Source organism: Sceloporus undulatus, chromosome 6 (assembly GCF_019175285.1).
Source record: "Sceloporus undulatus isolate JIND9_A2432 ecotype Alabama chromosome 6, SceUnd_v1.1, whole genome shotgun sequence".
In the NCBI taxonomy this organism is placed as follows: domain Eukaryota; kingdom Metazoa; phylum Chordata; class Lepidosauria; order Squamata; family Phrynosomatidae; genus Sceloporus; species Sceloporus undulatus.
In genome coordinates this window covers 150654059-150664106 of record NC_056527.1, presented here as the reverse complement: position 1 = coordinate 150664106, position 10048 = coordinate 150654059, and the positions used below count along the sequence as shown (strand labels likewise).

Genomic DNA, 10048 nt, shown 5'->3' with positions numbered 1-10048 from the left:
TGGCTAAGATCGCTGGAGCCTTCTGGGAGCTGAAGTCCAAATTGCCTTGAGAACCAAAGGTTTTGGGAATCACTGCAGTAGACTGACTACTTTTGAGTGTGTTTGTTTTTTAGTGCAGTGACTAATAGTCATATTCATGACTGTGTTTGCAGTGGATTAGTGTAAAGGAGTGTTGCTATTAAGGGAGCATTTAACCACAGTCCTGATTTTCATGACTTCAGCTTCATTTTTATTAATACACAAAAGTAAAAGCTGCTTGTAACAAAAAAGTAGTTTAATTAGCAGCGTGTACAATTAAAATTGACTCTTTGCATTGTTGTGGATAGCATAAGGTTTTAAAATGTTTGGAAGGAAACTAAAAATACCTATATATTTTGAAACACTTAATTGCTTACTCTGCGAGCTGACAGTTTTTAAATTGCAAAATGTATATCTTGTCTTCAGAAAGACTTTTTCCTCCCCGGGATGGTTATAATAATGTTGTTGAATATGTACAGTAGTTCTATATTGTTTCCAGTAAATTGGTTAGTCCTGTTTTGGATTAGTGTGATATGCCATCAATACGCTTTTTTATTTCATGGAATTAATCCTCTTTTGGTGCAGGAATGTGGGACATAAAAGTTTCCAAACACAGGAGTTAATATTTTTCCAGGGGGGAAATGCATTTTAGAAACCCCACGCTGTTTTATTAAATTCATTTACAGTACATTCATTATCGGCAATGAATCCAGCGTTGGCCAAGCGCTTCTACAGAAGTGCATATTTTTCTTTGGATAGTGGAATTGGAGGTACAGTTATAACCTTAATAGAAAAAGAAATAAAAATGTTGGAAGTAGATTAGTTGAAGACCACAGCAGATCATACACAGATTGTTAGGCCTTCTGAATTTAGTATATCAACAGTTCTCATTGCCATAGCCCCTTAAATTCAAACAATGCAAATGTTTAATAAATGTCCTAATAAAATAAAATGTTCTAATAAAAGTTTCCATATAAAACACTGAATTTGTTTGAATATAATATTAAGCAATGGGAAGTGTGTTTAAGGGGGAAGTAATCAGAAAGGACATAAAAAAGTTCTGTTTAGCAAATATATTGAGCATATTAAATCAGGTCATCTTACTTAGTGGAGAGATGAGAGTTGGCCTCCAAAAGGTTTGGCTGAAAGCTTCCAAGGTATGTATGTATAGTTTTGTCCCTGAACACTGAAAAAGCCACTTAGAATCATAGAATCATAGAATCGTAGAGTTGGAAGAGACCGCAAGGGCCATCCAGTCCAACCTCTGCCATGCAGGAACTCTCAATCAAAGTAGAAACCAGGAGTGCCAAAAAGAATCGTCCCATTCTTTAGCATGTTCATCCTTGGTTCAGGGCAATAAAACATTTTCTGGAAATCCATTGGTGATACCTTTATTGGCCAACCAAAATGCACAATATACTTGTTGCAAGTTTTCAAAGCAGTATATTGTGCATTTCAGTTGGCCAATAAAGGTATCACTGATGGATTCTTGTCTGTATTTGTTAAATGGCCAACACAGCTACCCCTCCATATTTTCCGGAAATGTTTTCTTTTACTCCGGGAAGTCTTTCCAATCCACACATTTTTCAGAAAACAGTAGTTGCTGTTTTCAGGTACAATATCCTTCCATAACCGAATGCCTTCTAGGTACATTGAATTGTTGTTGTTTTTTGTGTGGCTTCAAGTAATTTCTGACATATGGCGATCCTAAAGTGAACCTATCATGGAGTTTTCTTGGCAAGATTTGTTCAGAGGAGGTTTCCTATTGCCTTCCCCGGAGGCTAGAGAGTGTGACTTGCACAAGGTCACCCATTGGGTTTCATGGCTGAGCAGGAATTGAACCTTGGTCTCCAGAGTTAGACAAACACACAAACCACTACGCCACACTTTCTTCTGCCACATTGTAGAGGATTGCAAGGAGGATGCCAAGTGGCAGGAATGCTACCAGTCGTTTTGGTTTTTCTTTCAAAGGAAAGGTGCATTTAAGATTTTTGTGTTGAACTTTTGTAGCCATAGAATATGGAGGCCTGGATACGTGGAGGAAGAGGCAGGAAATGAGTTGTGTTTCTGAGGTGTGGAAGAAAAGTGGCAATGATAAGAAAGCAAGGAATGTCCAAGCTATGATTGTGGAGTAGCCATGGTTGTTTGTTGTAGCAAAACCAAGGAAGAATCCTGTACAATGGGCCCTTGGTATCATCTGGAGTTTGGTTCCAGGATCCCAAAATCAGTGGATGCTCAAGTCCCATTGAATGCAACAGCATAGTAAAATTGTTGTTGCTGTGTGGCTTCAAGTCGTTTCAGACTTATGGTGATCCTAAAGTGAACCTATCCTGGGGTTTTCCTGGCAAATTCCTTCAAAGGGAGTTTGCCATTGCCATCCTCTAAAAGAGTGTGACTTGTCCAATGTCACCCAGTGGCTTTCCAAGGCCAAACTGGGATTCGAGCCCTGGTCTCTAGAGTCTAACACTTGATACACTACACCACACTGGCGGTCTATAGTAAAATTATGCCCCTTATGTAAAATGGCAGAATCAAGCTTTGGTTTTTGGAACTGATATATTTTAAAAAGTACCATTGGTTTGGTTCTAGGATCCCCACATGGACACCAAAATCCATGGATGCTCAAGTCCCATAAAATGCAATGGTGAAATGGTATCCCTTATATAAAATGGCAAGGCTCACTTTTTTGGAATTGATATGTTTTAACAGGTATAGTAGATCCTTGGTATCCATTGGGATTCGCTTCCAGGACCACCATGGATACCAAAATAAATAAATCTATCTATCTATCTAATCTAATCTAATCTAATCTATATATATATATATATTTCAAGCCGTACAAGAGCCCAGGTGTCACAGCTTTGCTGCACACCAATTTTGCTACCCAAAATGCTGCACATATTTTCTTAGAAGTAAGTCCTGCTCAGTTCAGTGGGGCAAACTTCCAGGTAAGCCTCTGTAGCCTTGCAGCTTTGGAGACCTTTTCCTGCTCCTGTCCAGCTGATAACCAAAAAGGAATTCAAGCTTATCCAGGTTTTTTTTTTTAATGGCTCAGAAGTGCAAGGAGGGGGAGGTTGGCGTGGGATTGCCACCCATTGTTTCAGGCTGGCTTCAGCCGCCCATGTGATTCACTGGAACGCCTGTCCAGCCAGTCATCTGACTGGTAAAACAAATTTGTGAGTCAGTGGAGTTTGCAGAAACTGGATTACGTTGAACTTCAGGATTCTTCCTGCGTCCCTGGTTTCAAAATGTGGATTGGGTGGCAGACTTTGGAAAGGAGTTGATAAGACATTTCACTTTGCAAATAGTGTACTATAATTTTTGGAGGAATTCTGTTGTTTACCAATCTGCCGTCTCTATGGCCAGGGTGACCCCATGACGTCCTTTTCCAGGACATGTCCTAAATTTCAACCTTCTGCCCAAAATATCCCCCATTTTGAGCTTGACCAAGAAGTGGCACAGTAGAGTTTATTCGCAACAACCGTATATACAGGTTGTAGCCACCAAATTACCATCTTACGAAATGGATTAAAACCATTTGAAACTTTTGCAGCCACAGTTGCCTCCGTAACATATAAAACAAAATATTTAAATTAAATTGAATTTAATAATTTAAATTAAATTAAACATTTAAATTAAAATTACTTAGTTATGTACTAAGAGCATCACAATGTTATGTAATCCGTTCAAATTAGTATCGATATATTTATTGCCGATTTCCATGCAGGCCATTTTTATGTCCACAAGTGTTTTTAAATTTTATTTTGTAATGCACTACATTTTTCTCAAACGTCCTACATTTTATGGTGCCTTGTCCTCCTTTGTGGTTATGGCATCTGGTTGCCCCGTCTATGGAACATGGCTGGGAAAAGAGAAAAATCTACCTATAGATGTAGCAGAGAGAAAGGCGGAAAAGTGTCCAACATACTGAATTAAAATAACATTTGCTATAAAACAGCCAGCACAGTGTAGTAGTTTGAGTGTTGGACTAGGACACTGGGAGATCAGGGTTCAAATCCAGGCTCTGCCATGTAAACCCACTGGGTGCCCTTGGGCAAGTAACACTCTCTCAGCCTCAGAAGTTGGCAATGGCAATCCGCCTCTGAAGAAACTTGCCAAGAAAACCCCATGGTAGGGTTGCCTTAGAGTCACCATAAGTCAGAAACAACTGGAAAGCAACACAACTACAAAACATACAGCAAATCATGTGTGTTCTGCATGGTAATCCTTACAAAATATATAAATTAGACTATGATCTTGGTAATGTAAGTACAGTTGGCCCTTCTTTTCTTATACACAGATTTTTTTATACACGGATTCAAGCATCCACAGTTTGAAAATATAAAAAAATATATATAAATTTCAAATATCAAACCTTGATTTTCCATTTTTTATAAGGGGTACCATTTTGCTATGTCATTATATTTAATGGGACTTGAGCATACACAGATTTTGTTATCCATGGGGGATCTTGGAACCAAAACCCAATGTATAACAAGGGCCCACTGTATAATGTAATGGCATGGTGTAGTGGTTTGAATGTTGGACTATGACTCTGGAGACCAGGGTTTGATTCCCAGCTGAGCCATGAAACCCACTGGATGATCGTGGGGAAGTCACACACTCTCAGCCTCAGGGAAAGCAATGGCAAAGGTCCTCAAGAAAACCTCATGATAAGGTCACCTTGCTTAGTTGGAAACAACTTGATGGCAAACAACAAACACACTGTAGAAATAATGAAGTTTGCCACCACTTTGAATGCTGTAGCTCCATCTTACGAAATCTTGGGATTTGCAGTTTCACAAGATCTTTCGCCTTCTCTACCAAAGAGTGCTGGTGGTGCCTTGTCAAACTACAAACTCCAGGATTCTCTAGCATGGAGCCACAGCAATTAAAATAGTATCAAACTGTGTTATTTCTACAGTGCAGATGATGCACTTTTAGTGACTTTGCGTGAGTTTCCTCCAGCCTAAAGAAACCTTGATAGCATAGACTGGCAAGTTCAAGGTTGTGTGTGTGTATATACTCCCCTTTGCCTCTTCCTCGGAGGTCCTCCCATCTGGTTCAACTTAATTTAGTTAATTCTTTGGGCTGTGTTCTTTCTTTTGCAAGCCTCTCATAACCTTTTCCAGAGGCTGCAGTGGTGCAATTACAGATCTGGAAGCGACATTGCTTCCAGCGAAGCAGGAACTGCAGAATTGCAGCTAGTAGCATCCCTGGGAGGAGATGCCAGTTTCCAAATTTTGTCCTGCAGAGACCATCCCTGCTTCAGGCCATGCTTCCTATTAAACACTCAGGGGGTTATATTTGTTTAAAAAACCCTTTCCTTCTCTCCTGGGTCGGGGCAGCTGTTATCCGGAGCCAAGCAGTGTATTGTTGTAAAAGTTCCGGCAAAACAACACCTTGAATTTTTCTCGAAGGAGCGTGTTTTTCCAAGGTTGAAAGGACAATGGGAAACAGTTGCAAAAGCCGTGGGTGAAGTTATATATCCCTTTTTCTACTGGATGAAATGGGATGTGGAGGCCAAGGGAGAGATAAAGTGCAGGAGTGTTGTCTTCCGGAGAACGCCCCCAGCCATCTTGCTCTAAGCAAGCAAAGAAAACTATTTGGATACAACGCTTGGGAGAATTGTGCACAGATAAGGACCGAACAAGCACCATTTTTACTTGCAAACTGCACACTTATAGGCTTATGAGCCAAGCAGGCTTCATCTAGCCTTGGATAAAGGTGGGGCTCTGATTTCCTGTGTGTTTGCAAATTGTTGCAAAGTTCATAAAGATAAGCATTTTGGGAAGACTAGAGGGCCATGACCATGCGGATCTTTGTGTCCTCCTTTCCCCATCCTGGTGTGCTCTGGCGTTTAGTGATCTTGAGTCTTCCAGGTGTTTGGGCCACATCCCAAAGCCACCGCAAAGTGGCCAACGGCTGGAATCTGGGATCTGAAGTCCAAACATCTGGAGGATGAAAGTGGGGGAACCACTTAGGCCTAAAACTCTCATTGCCAAGGAGCAGACTGGGTGCAAGTTATAGGAGTGGTTGCTGTTTGTTGTTGTCGTGTGCCTTAAAGCTGTTTAAGAGTTATGGCAACCAGGTATCATGGGTTTTCTTGGCATGTTCTTCAGAAGGGGTTTGCCATTGCTATCCTCTTGAGGCTGAGAGCATTTAGTGATTCCCAAACTTTAGTCTTCCAGGTGTTTTGGACTTCAGATCCCAGAAACTCCAGCCAAAGGGCCAACAGTTTGTTTGTGTGCCTTAAAGTTGTTTAAGACTACAGCAAACCCTAAGGCGACTCTACCACGGCGTTTTCTTGGCATACAAGGGGTGGGTTTGGGGGTTATTTTACGGAATGTACTTTTAATGTTATTAAGACCCCGATGTGTTGCGCAAGGTGTGGGATAAAATGATTTTATTATTTATTAGTATTTCTTCGGGGGGGGGGGTTGCCATTGCCATCCTCGGTGAGGCTGAGAGCATGCACTTTGCAGTGGATATCATGGCTGAGCAGGATTTGAACCCTGGTCTCCAGAGTCTTAGTCCAGCACTAAACTACTAACCACCTGACTCTTGATGGAGTTGAGTCCGACACATTTGTGGTTGATCTGTGAACCCCATGTTGCCCGCCTCCTACTATGCTGCCTGGTGGCCTTGTTCTAAAATGAGACCCATTTGCTCCAAGACCTGCTTTTTTTTCCGTGGTCACTAGTTCAGTCAGTTGCATTTAGGATTTACTTTACAGCTGTTGTTATTATTATTTTATTTACGCTATTTATGGTTTTTATTACTTGATACGGATTTTTGTTCGGGTTGTTATTTTTTTACTATGAACAGTATAGGGACTGCTTGGGATTATTATTTTTTGCACAGAATTAAACTGCAACCAGGGGTCCATCGATTCTGCTGTGGAACAAATAAAGCCACGAAACTGGAAATACAAACCCTCAAGAAAATTAAAATAGTGCTTTCTAAAGCTTGCTTATCTGCTTGGCATTTAAACTTCTATTTTAGCCACACTTCAAGAGGCCCGAATTAGTTTTCTGTAGGAGACTTTGGGAACAGTAGTGTGATACGGTTTGTTATTGGGCTATGCAAAAATAAAAACTACTCAAAAACAACCTGACTTGCAACCTAATTTGAACAAGTAGGACTGAGCCTTTGTCCAGGGAAGAAAAGTAACTCACACTCCTGAGAGAGTGGGCCATTCCTTCACTTTTCTTTCATGGCACAAAAGAAATGCCAATCTTGCTGATCAGATAGCTTGCAGATTCTTAGCATGGAGTTGTGTGTGTGGTGGTGTGTGTGTGTGTTTTGCACTGCTGCAAGCATGTGGAGAACTGGGTTGTTGTTGCCAAGCTGTGTGTTGTGTGGTGTTCAAGGAAAATGTTGACCTAGGATATTTTTTAGAAAGGCCTGGTTTCATAACACAGTGGCTTATGTTAGCTTTGTTCTGATGGAGTGACAGTGCAGAAAGACAAGCGAGGGACACTGTTTTCAGACATTGGTCCTTTTGTGCACAGTGTCTGAGCGTTAGGGATTAAAATGTGTGTGATACCCACACACACACACACGTTTATATATAGTATTATTATATATAATAAAAACAAGTCTCATATATATTACTTGGAAGAAAAATGAACAGAGCCCAAAATGGTGTCATTTAGGACTTTATTAGGTACAGGGTCCTGATGGTACTCTTTTCCTAGTATTATTCGGCGCTAGTCTCTTCCTGGGACTGCTTTCCAAAGCGCCACCTTCTTGGATGTTGTGTTTCTGGAAGTCCACGCTGTGAAAATGTCCAAATACTGTTTGGGTAGCTTTAGAGATGGCCATGTATGAGATCTTTGGAGTGTTTCTAAGATGTATGTTTTTCAGCTCTTTGAGACCCATCATATAACCTGACATACGTCGAGGGCAGGTTTTGGGGCCAAAATAAGGCTTTTGATATGACCCGTGGATAAGTTGAGGGTAAAACTTGGGGGCAATGTAAGAAGATGGTAAAGGACAAAGCAAAGGAAAAACAATGCCAAAAAACCTACAGACAAATACCTATTGTGTTCAACTAAAGGCTGGATGGTGAGAGTGTTAGAAGGTGTCATTCATCTTAGGGTAGATGAAATTTTTTCATTCACCAGGGGATAGTTAGATATACATATATGTATATATATACACATACATAAATAAGGTTAAAGTTACTGTACTTTAATTGATCTGGATAAGTTGACTCAGGATTTGGGGGCATTTTTAACTGACATTTCTAGACTTGACATGAGTACATACGTAGATGGATAGCTTTTTATTGCCAGTGTGCTGTCTGTAAAATGAAAAAAGACTGCACTCTCATTCTTCTCTCATTAGTGTTCTCTGGTTTTGTGCCGTATTTTTCTTCTTGCTGTGTGCCTTCATGTCATTTCGGAACTTACGTCGACCTAAGCCAAGCTTATCACTGGCTCTTCTTGGAGGATTTGTCCAGAGCAGGTTTGCCCTGCCTTCCTCTGAAGCTGAGAGAGTGTGACTTAACCAAAGTCGCCCAGTATTTTCCATGGCCAAGCAAGGATTCAAACCTGGTCTCCGTGTCCCTAGTCCAACACTCACACAACAACATGCCACACTGCCTCTATATTTCTACAACCTTCCACCGTCAGTTGTCAAATTATTTTTGGTTCTTTACACAGTGACCCATGAATGAGCCTCCCCAAAGCCCTGTCGGCAGCTGCTCTGCCCATTTTCTAGCCCCCCTTTATAATGTATTTTAAACTTTATTTCCTGATGCTCTAGACTGTGACTCTTAATTTGCCCTCTTTGAGAAGTTCAACAACTTGAGAAAGCGGTTAAAAATTACTCCAAAATAATTAAAATGGGTGACTCGAATATAGTTGAGTTGTGCGGAAGTGCTTTGTTCCAGGCTTAAAGATTGTGAAATATAACAGAAACCACAGAAGATACTGCTTTCCTTCCTTCCTTCCTTCCTTCCTTCTTCCTTCCTTCCATCTAGGTAGAATGGAAAGCAATTTTATTTGATTGTTTATTTGATTTTAGGACTGGTTTCATTGGTCTGAAGGCCCATTGTATTTTAGTCAATGGAAACCAGTGGCGGGAGTATAATTACACTGAAGATACTTTTGTTGGCTATTGAAATCCATAGGCAAACCTTAATTTGGGGCTGGAGGACTGTCCTTAGGCAGCTCAGAGTGTTGGGAACTAGGCTTTATTAACTAAATGTGATTAATTGCCGAGGGCAGTGGATTCCTTTTGTTAGAAAGTTCTGATGTAATTGCTGATTGAGGTTGCGGATTTGAGAGGTTTAAAGCATTAACTCTCTTGGTTCATGATTTCATGGAATACTGGATTATAAATCACGATTAAAAAGAAATGCAGCCAGGCTAACAGGCATGAAGAAATTAGGGGACATGTCAGGATCTAGTGTAAAGATAGGTGTAAAGGTATCAGTGTTGACAGGAGGCCCAAGAGAGATGCGATGATTTTCTTAAATTTAGCAAATCTTTGTTCATGTTTCAGCAAATCTCTCTCGCTCTCTCTCTCTCTCCTCCCTCTCTCACCCTCTTCTCCCTGTCTCTCTCTCTCTCGTCTGTGTGTGTGTGTGTGTGTGTGTGTGTAGTCCATGTATGTATCTGCTCTCTCTCGGTGTGGTGTGTGTGTGTGGTGTGTAGTCCATGTAGTGTAGCTGCTCTCTGTGGTGTCTGTGTGTGTAGTCCATGTAGGTATCCTGCGTCTCTCTCCTCCTCCCGCTCTCTCGGTGTGTGTGTGTAGTCCAGGTATGTATCTGCTCTCTATCTCTCGCTGCTCCTCTCTCTCTGTGTGTTTGTGTGTGTGGATAAGTCCATATCTATGACTCTCGCTCTCTCCTCTCCTCCTCTCATCCTCTCTCTCTTCTCTCTCTCTCTCCTCTGTGTAGTCCAGGGTTCTTTTACCTATCTTCTCCTCTCTCTCTCTCTGTTGTGTGCTAGTCCATCTATGTAAGTCTATCTGCCTCTGTGTGGGTGTGTGTGTGTGTGTGGTGTGTGTAGTCCATGTA

At 41.1% G+C, this 10048-nt stretch overlaps 1 protein-coding gene across 1 annotated transcript in view; it reads right to left on the bottom strand.

The window, feature by feature from the left end:
- The window catches only part of LOC121934017 (tyrosine-protein phosphatase non-receptor type 9-like), a 71035-nt gene that overhangs the window by 29696 nt on the left and 31291 nt on the right, over nucleotides 1-10048 (bottom strand). The window lies entirely within an intron of this gene.